Below are 8,785 nucleotides of genomic sequence, written 5' to 3'. Positions count from 1 at the left end.
TAGGACTAAATTATTGGGGGGGGGGCTGGGTCCTGTGAAGAACTAATAGAGTTGGGGTTGGGGATTTAGCTCAGTGGTAGAGCGCTTGCCTAGCAAGTGCAAGGCCCTGGGTTCGGTCCCCAGCTCTGAAAAAAAAAAAAAAAAAAAAAAGAACTAATAGCGTTAATTCATAGCTGACCCTGAAACTCATAGAGATCCATCTGCCTTTGCCTCCCAAGTGCTGGGATTAAAGGCATTCCTTCTTTTTAAAGTCTGAACAAGCCTCGCCCCCCTTCCTTTTTTTATTTTTTAAAAGATTTATTCTGTGTGTGTGGGTTCAGTGTGGCTGTCTTCAGACATGGCTGGAAGAGGGCATCAGATCCTATTACATAGGGATTTTTTTTTTTTCGAGTTACCATGTGGTTGCTGGGAATTGAACTCAGGAGCTCTAGAAGAGCAGTTAATATTAACTGCTCTGCCAGAGGATCTGAGTTTGACTCCCAGCACACACACGGTGGCTCACAGTTACCTGGGGGATAACTCCAGGTCCGGAGGGTCCAGTGCCTTTTTTTCCCCCTGGCCTTTGAAGCCACCAGGCACACAGGCATACATACAGGCAAAACACCCATGCATATAAAATGAACATAAACAATGACATAGAAGATAAATATTCCATTGTAGACACACACCCCATTTTCTTTCCATTAGCTCCCCTTAGCAGGCACTTAAGGTAGGCTTCATGTCTTGGCTGCTGTGAACAATGTTTTTGTCAGGGAATACAGACATCTTGGCATATTAAGTCCATCTCCTCGGAATGAATATGCACTCGAAGCACAGGCCTTCGCCAAGGTCTCTCATGAGGTTACGAGTTAAGACGTTGGCTAGGAAACAAGGTATGGTGGCCAATGCCTTTAATCCCAACACTGGCAAAGCAAAGGAGGCTGAGTTTGAGGCCAGCCTGGTCTACAAAGCAAGTTCCAGGCCAGCAAAGGCTACATAGAGAGACCCTGTTTCCTAAACAAAAAGTAGGTTGGAACTGCAGGTGGCTGTCTGCAACCATGGCTGGGGCTGGAGGCTCGGCTTCCACGAGGAGCAGTGCACATCCATTTGCAGAAAGCCTCAGCCCTTTGCTACAGGATTCTGTATATCCAAGGTTAACTGTGCCCAGAGTAGACCGTCTAGTAGAGAGGAAGGAGGAAACCCTGGTGCCTTTTATGATCTAATTTTGAAAACAGCAAAAAATCCCCACAATATCACTGAGGGGTGAGGGTCTAACTCGGTGATAAAGTGTTGCCAAAGGCCCTGGGTTCCATCCCTAGCTCTGAAAACTAACAGCCGAGCAAAGGCAGCCACTCAGAGACGTGTGTGTGTGTTTGTGTGAGAATACATGTGTGTGGGGTTGGGGATTTAGCTCAGTGGTAGAGCGCTTGACTAGCAAGCGCAAGGCCCTGGGTTCGGTCCCCAGCTCCGAAAAAAAGAAAAAAAAAAAAGAGAATACGTGTGTGTGTGTGTGTGTGTGTAAATACAGCTACTTTCTCATTTTGCATTTTTGTCTAGTGTGTCTTTGTCTTGTTTGTTTTCTTTTCTAAGACAGGGTTTCTCTGTGTAGCCCTAGCTGTTCTGGAACTCACTCTGTAGACCAGGCTGGCCTAGAACCGAGAGACCCAACTGCCTCTGCCTCCTGAGCGTTATGTGCTACCACTGCCTGGCCGAAGTGTATTTCATATAGACGACTTCACCAAACCTAACACACACAGTCATTTACAATTAAAATTACTTTTCTACATAGAGAACTGGCATGATGTCTCCCTTAGTAGACGACCTTGAATAATCCATTGAAGGAAGGTTGCCTTATGCAGCCTAGCGAAGCCTATGTTCTTTGAATACTGGTGGGAACACCTTCTGAACATCTATCTCTAGACCATATTTCTGGATTGGGCTGTGGCAATCTGCGCAGAATCCTGGTTAAAAAAAAAAAAAAAACAATTGTGGCTGACTTCAGTATAGCTGCCGGTGACTGAGCCAGCTTGTCTTCAGATGTCTAATCAGGGAGAAGACCTTGCAATCCTCTTGTAAAATTGGTGAATTTAGCCCACTGCTAGTGGCACATGCCTTTAATTCCAGCACTCGGGAGACAGAGGCAAGTGGATCTCTCTGCATGTTCTTGGCCAGCCTGGTCTGCAGAGGGAGTTCCAGGACAGGCAGGACTACACAAAAGAAACTGTCTCCAAAAGCCAGAAAAGAAAAAAAGTGGGGGTTGGGGATTTAGTTCAGTGGTAAAGCGCTTGCCTAGCAAGCCCAAGGCCCTGGGTTCAGTTCCCAGCTCTGAAAAAAAAAATGTGGAACATAGTAATTTCATCTTTAATAAGTATAAAAATGCTCTGGGACTAGAGAGCTGGCTCAGTGGTTAAGAGCACTGACTGCTCTTCTAGAGAAGCCAGGTTCTATTCCCAGTACCTGCCTGGAGGCTCATAACTATCCATGGCTCCAGTTCTGGAGGCTCCCACTTCCTCTCTTTTATCTTTTTTTTTTTTTTTTTTTTTTTTTTTTTCCGGAGCTGGGGACCGAACCCAGGGCCTTGTGCTTGCTAGGCAAGCGCTCTACCACTGAGCTAAATCCCCAACCCCTCCCACTTCCTCTCATGGCCTCCATGCGCTCACACAGGTGGATTTTTTTCTCGAGGCAGGAACGATTCAACTTGCTTACACTAATATTCCAGATACTGCTCCAGATAGCTTAGTGGTTAAAAGCCCACTGGGTCTGATGCTTGCCTGTCCACACAAGTTCCAGGCCAGCTAGAGTGACATAGTAAGATTCTGTCTCAATTAGAAAAAAACAAAAAGGGGCTGGGGATTTAGCTCAGTGGTAGAGCGCTTACCTAGGAAGCGCAAGGCCCTGGGTTCGGTCCCCAGCTCCGAAAAAAAGAACCAAAAAAAAAAAAAAGAAAAGAAAAAAAAAAACAAAACTTAAATAATATCCCACTACCTATTTACCACTTCCTATTTGTTTAGTCACACACGGATGTTTTCAGTTGTTTCCACATCTTGGCCGTAATCAATAGTGCTGCTATGAAAACTGGACACTTGGGGGCTGGAGAGATGGCTTAGTGGTTAAGAGAACTGACTGCTCTTCCAGAGGTCCTGAGTTCAATTTCCAACAACCACATGGTGGCTCACAACCATCTGTAATGGGATCTGATGCCCTTTTCTGGTGTGTCTGAAGATAGCAACAGAGTACTCACATAAACAAATAAAAAGCAGGACATTTAGGGGCTGGGAATTTAGCTCAGTGGTAGAGCGCTTACCTAGGAAGCACAAGGCCCTGGGTTCGGTCCCCAGCTCCGAAAAAAAAAAAGAACCAAAAAAAAAAAAAAAAAAAGCAGGACATTTGTGTGTGTTACACATACAAATACATATTCACACAGATATCATCTGATACGTGTAAGTTTAGGTTGTGGTCATTGAGCTCCGGCCTTTTCTGTCTGCTCTGTTCCTTGGAAGTGTCTGTTTTCCTTACTTCCTCTCTCCCTTCCTCCCTTCCATCTCTCTCTTCTTTCCTTTGTTTTTTGAAACAGCTGGCCGGGAACTCCCTATGTAGACCTGGTTGGCTTTGAACTCACAGAGCTCCTCTCTTCTCTGCCTCTGAGGTGCTGGGATCAAAGGCATCTGTCACCACACCCGGCTTGTACTCTTTCTTAATGAACTCTCTGCTCCTGCCCCCAGCGTTGGCTCCAGGCAGTAGTGAGGTATATTCTTCAGTAGACAGATGTACACACAGCTCGCAACCCTCCCAGCTCTATCCTTGTGTGGATCCCGTGACTTGTTCTGGGCTGTAAGCAGACTAGAGAATTTAGGAGGGTGGTCATCGTCTCTAGTCATCCACACTGGTCTTGCCACTAAAGGGACTAAAGGGTCGTTGTGTCATTTCGGATGCTATGGGTTTGTGCCGACCAAGATCCTTGTGGTCCCTATAGTTAAGGCGGTCCTTTCTCTGGAGAAAGGCAGTGCTGGTGTGAACCTGGGGTGGGGTGGGGGACTACAAGGTGACTCAGTCAGAGACCGACCAAAGACACAAGCAGGCCATTTGCACAAGCATAGAGCAAAAGTTGCGTATCCGTCAAGCGCCTACCCTCCAACAAGGCAGGAAGCGCCTAACAGTGAAAAAGCAGTTTTAGGCTAGAGGTTCCAGTGTGGAGAAGTTGCTCTGGGGAACAGGGTCAGTGGAAGGAGCACAGGCATTCTAATGAAACAGACAAGCAGCGATTAGCAAAGGAGTCCCGAGAGAGCAGGGTATCAGCACCAAGTTTTAAAAGGAAAGGTTGAAACGCACTCAACTCTTCCCTTGAATCAGAAGTCGGCTGTGACAAGGTAGAGCAGTGGCAGACAAACAAGGTCCAAAGCAAAGCCCCTCTCCGACGCCGACCAACTGGAGAAAGCTGCTTTTCTCAGGAAGCTTCTATTTCCTGCCTGCTTTGTTTGCTTGGAAAACTCCAAGGAGTCAGCCATCTGGAGTAATTAATTGTAGGGTTGAAAAAAAAAAAAAGTCAGAACCTGGGTAAACAAAGATTAGCAGGAAGACAATAAAAAGGAACAAGAAGCAAAAAAGGAAGAAAGCAAATTAAATGAAGCTAAGTTCAGCGGGATGAGATGGGGAACAGGATTTCAGGCAAAACTTGTTCTGTCGTCAGCTAGCTTTTCAGTGAGCGTCCTAAGTAGGCTCTAGCTTTTTTGTTTTTTTTAAATCTTTATTTTTATTCTCTGTGCATGGATGTTTTGCCTGCACGTGTACCTGGTTCCCTCAAAGATCAGAAGAGAACAACAGAGTCCCTGGAACCAGAGTCATAGACCCCACCATGCGAGGGCGGAGAATTGAATTCTCTGGAAGAACAGCAGTGCTTAACCACTGGGCCAACTCTCCAGCCGCAGTATATGTTTCTCCTTTTGTGGTGCTCACGCAGAAGTCAGAGCCTTCGGAGTGCTAGGCAGGTGGTCTACCGCTGAGCCACACCCTGCTTTTATATTTACAGGGTGCCAAGGCAGGAAAATCTGAGTTCCATGCCAGCCAAGGCTACATAGCAACGATCTTGTCTATGGATAGATATGCAAACCCCACAATAATAAAACAATGACAATTCTAAAAGAAAATGGCTGTTAAAAAACAATCATCATGGGTCACCCCCTCCGTCCCCAATAATGATTCATGCCTTTAATTCCAGCACTTGGGAAGCAGAGGCAGACAGATCTCTGTGAGATCAAGACTGGCTTGGTTTGTTCCAGGACAACCAGGGCTGTAACACAGAAACACCCTATCTTGAAAAACTAATTTTGATAATCTGTTTTCCCTTTCCTAGCCCTGACTCTGAAACTAATTATTAATAAATGCCTAGGCCATAAACATTGGCTCATTCCCTGACTAGCTCGTAACTTATTTAACCCATTTAAACTATCTTATGTCTACCATGTGGTTAGTTACCTCTTCAGTCCTGGCCCACTTCTTCCTTCAAGTCTCCTCAGAGTCTCCCTGAGTCTCCCTACTGGTTAACGCTGTCTTACTGGTCTGTTATCCTCAGTCTGTCTCCCTTGATCGGTCCCCTGATGCTCTCCTGATTCTCTATACGCTCACTAGTTCCCAGAATTCTCTCTTTCTGCCAGTGTCTTACCACCTATTTCCTGTTCAGCTCATTGGCTGTCAATTTTTTTTAAAAAGATTTATTTATTTATTATATATGAGTACACTGTAGCTGTCTTCAGATACACCAGAAGAGGGCATCAGATCTCTTTATAGGTGGTTGTGAGCCACCATGTGGTTGCTGGGAATTGAACTCAGGAGCTCTGGAAGAGTAGTCGGTGCTCTTAACCGCTGTGGCTGTCAATTTTTAAATTGACAGGTGATGTTTATAAAAGATCCTCTCTACAACAAACAAATAAATTCACCCCCCAACAAACAAACAAAAAATAGAGCCAGACATGCCTTCTAAAATCCCAGTCCTCGAGAAGCATATTTTTGCGAGTTTGAGCCAACCTTGTCTATATAGCAAGTTCCAGGATAGACAGGGTTATACAGAGAGACCTTGCCACAAGACTAACTAGTTAACCAACCAACTAATTAACTAACTCCCTAAAATAGAGAGAGGGGTAGAGAGTCACCCTATCTAAATCAGTTAAGTAAGTGTGCAGAGGTGACTGTCACTCAACAATTGAACCCAACTCTTGGCATGCTCTGCTCTGATTGGTTGCTGTTCCAGCTGCACTGGTGTGCAGAAACCGTTCAAGATCATTAGGAAGCAAGGCGGGGTCCGAGCCTCTTGGTTGGCTCCTCTGCTCTTCTCCTTCAGTGCCAGCTAAGCACATCCTGGTTCTTAAGTCTCCAGAAACCACTGGCAATTGACCATGAGACATGCAAGACGAAAATATTCCTTCTTCCCTCTTAAGCTCCAGAAAAGCCTATTTTATTCATGATATAAAGTAGCATAAGCTGGTCTGGAGAGATGGCTCAGTGTTTAAGGCTGCTTTTTGGAACACAGATGACCTAGGTTCAATTCCCATCACCCACAAGGCCCAGCTATAACCATGTGTAACTCCAGTTCCAAGGGATCAGATGCCCTCTTTGGGTCTCTGCAGGCTCACTGCATGCACATGGGATATGCGGTGGACACTGCTGGAAAATAACACATATCCCCGGCCCTGTGCATAGCAGTTGTTCATTGAAAGGCAAGCTTAGTTCTTTCCTCCGAGTTCCTTAACTCTGTGCAGTTCTCTTAGGAGCTAGACGGCAGTGTGCTCAACCTTCAAGGGTCAGCCTGTGACCTAGTAAGCGGCTGTGCACGTGAGCAGACAGAACTGTGGCATAAGGGCACTGAATGCCATCCCAATGGGCCGGGACAAGACTGAGCAGACTGGCTTTTGCTGTCCTGCTCCCGCCACCTCTTTTTCCTGTTGAGAGGTAAGAATTTACCAAGGGTTTGCTAGTCCTAAGGAGGAAGTGACCTCTCCCACCCCCTTTCCAAACGTATCACCCTCTCAAAAGCCCCATTATATCCCTGACTGCCTTTTATTTACAAGAGACAGGACTTGGTTATAGACCAAGACTTTAATTGAGCCAGAGCTTACACCCTGTGTGAGAAAATATGTCACAGGCTCCTTACTCCACCAGTAAAAACCAAAAACCTTTAGCCCACTCTCCATCTTTTCATAGCCAATGTGAGTTCTAGAAAGATTAAACATGAAAATCTTCAAAATGAACACAGGGTCCCAGAAAGGTAGTGCGACCCTCCCTCCACATCCGTACACGTGTAGAGACTCTGACTCCACTGTAAAACTAGTCTGAAGAGTCTGCTTAGTCAGGCTTATAGGAGCCATGCCTCTCAAGAACAGCCACTTGCTTCTTTTGTACAAAATAAAGACTCCCCTGAATGCGTGTAACTGGTGTCGACCCATCCTGGTTTCTGTTGGGAGAAAGGTCCTGCCTTTTTAAGTATTATTTGGTCTGAGGGATTGCTCTGAGTCTCTCATCACTTTGAAACAACTGTTGCCTTCTAACCTGGGTCAACACACCCCGTCCGGGAATTCTCAGCGTTTCTGCTAAGAGCTGAACTATGCCTCCAAAAGATGCAGAAGTTGGAACTTTCTAGAACCCAGGAATGCAACCCTTGGAAGTTTTGAAGCCCACACCATTCCAGAGAGCTCTCAGCCTCATGCCTGTGCATAAGATGTGAGCTCTCAGCTACTGCTCCAGCACCGTGCCTGCCTGCCTGCCTGCCTGCCCTCCTGCCTGCCTGCCTGCCTGCCCTCCTGCCCTCCTGCCTGCCTGCCCTCCTGCCTGCCTGCCTGCCTGCCCGCCTGCCCTCCTGCCCTCCTGCCCGCCTGCCTGCCTGCCTGCCTGCCTGCCTGCCTGCCTGCCCTCCTGCCCTCCTGCCCGCCTGCCTGCCTGCCTGCCCTCCTGCCTGCCTGCCTGCCCTCCTGCCTGCCTGCCTGCCTGCCCTCCTGCCCTCCTGCCTGCCCTTCTGCCTGCCTGCCAGCATGCTTCATGCTGCAGTGCTCCTGGACACACCGCTGAAACATAAGCAAGCCTTGGTCAGTGTCTCCTCACAGCAACAGAAAAGCAAAAGATAGGAGGGAACCAATGTTCACAATTGTCTTCCGATCTCCATGTATGCATTTGTGTGCATGCCTCAACCTCAAATAAATGTAAAAAAACAAAAAACAACCCACCAAACATTAGAAAGATCTTTGAAGATGGTTACAAAATGAAGTCATTTAGGATAGGCCCTAATCCCACTGACAAGCTTATTTTTTTAAAAAGGGGCCATTAATGGGGATGAGTGAGCAGCAGAGGTGACTGTAGTTAAGAGCAGTAGTTTCTCTCGCAGGACCAGGGTTCAGGTCCCAACACCCACATGACAGCTCACAACCAACTGTTAATGTTAACTCCAGTTCTAGGAGATCTTCTTACCTTGGGCACTCACGGTACATATATATACATATAGACAAAACACTCATATTCATAAAAAAAGTCGTAAAAGATTAAAATGTAGGGCTGGAGAGATGGCTCAGCAGGTAAGAGCATTCTGGCTGCTTTTCCAGAGGTCCCGAGTTCAATTCCCAGCAACCACATGGTGGCTCACAACCATCTATAATGAGATCTGATGCCCTCTTCTGGTGTGTCTGAAGACAGCTACAGCATACTCATATAAATAAATAAATCTTTAAAAAAATTAAAAATTGGTAGAGCGCTTGCCTAGGAAGCGCAAGGCCCTGGGTTCGGTCCCCAGCTCCGAAAAAAAGAACCAAAAAAAAAAAAAATTAAA

The sequence above is a fragment of the Rattus norvegicus genome, chromosome 10 (genome assembly GCF_036323735.1).
Source record: "Rattus norvegicus strain BN/NHsdMcwi chromosome 10, GRCr8, whole genome shotgun sequence".
NCBI lineage: Eukaryota > Metazoa > Chordata > Mammalia > Rodentia > Muridae > Rattus > Rattus norvegicus.
The sequence above is the reverse complement of the archived record's forward strand: the minus strand, read 5'-3'. Positions refer to the sequence as shown.